Source organism: Salmo trutta, chromosome 13, assembly GCF_901001165.1.
Source record: "Salmo trutta chromosome 13, fSalTru1.1, whole genome shotgun sequence".
Classification (NCBI taxonomy): Eukaryota; Metazoa; Chordata; class Actinopteri; order Salmoniformes; family Salmonidae; genus Salmo; species Salmo trutta.
Genome location: NC_042969.1, coordinates 78,369,845 through 78,370,955, shown reverse-complemented (window position 1 = coordinate 78,370,955; position 1,111 = coordinate 78,369,845).

Here is a 1,111-nt window from a genome sequence, read left to right as displayed (position 1 = left end):
ATGTGTATCAAGAATGGTCCACCACCCAAAGGACATCCAGCCAACTTGACACAACTGTGGGAAGCATGGAGTTAACATGGGCCAGCATCCCTGTGAAATGCTTTCAACACCTTGTAGTCCATGACCTGATGAAATGAGGGTGTTCTGAGGGCAAAGGGGGATGAAACTCTATATTAGGAAGGTGTTCCTAATGTTTATACACTCAGTGTATATATACTGTAGATACATAGATACTGTATATAGAGTATATAGATACTGTAGATAGAGTATATAGATACTGTAAATCAAATCAAATTTTATTTTATTTGTCACATACACATGGTTAGCAGATGTTAATGCGAGCGTAGCGAAATGCTTGTGCTTCTAGTTCCGACAATGCAGTAATATCCAACGAGTAATCTAACCTAACAATTTCACAACAACTACCTTATACACACAAGTGTAAAGGAATGAATAAGAATATGTACATAAAAAAATATATGAATGAGTGATGGTATAGAACGGCATAGGCAAGATGCAGTGGATGGTATAGAGTACAGTATATACATATGAGATGAGTAATGTAGGATATGTAAACATATAAAAGTGGCATTGTTTAAAGTGGCTAGTGATACATTACATCAAGATAGAGTATATAGACACTGTAGATAGAGTATATAGTAGATACTGTAGATAGAGTATATAGTAGATACTGTAGATAGAATATATAGTAGATACTGTAGATAGAGTATATAGATACTGTAGATAGAGTATATAGTAGATACTGTAGATACTGTAGATATAGTACATAGATACTGTAGATAGAGTATATAAACTCAGCAGAAAAATAAACATCCTCTCACTGTCAACTGGCTTTATTTTCAGCAAACTTAACATCTGTAAATATTTGTATGAACATAACAAGATTCAACAACTGAGACATAAATTGAACACGTTCCATAGACATGTGACTAACAGAAATTGAATAATGTGTCCTTGAACAAAGGGGGGGGGGTCAAAATCAAAAGGAATAGTCAGTATCTGGTGTGGCAACCAGCTGCATTAAGTACTGCAGTGCATCTCCTCCTCATGGACTGCACCAGATTTGCCACTTCTTGCTGTGAGATGTTAC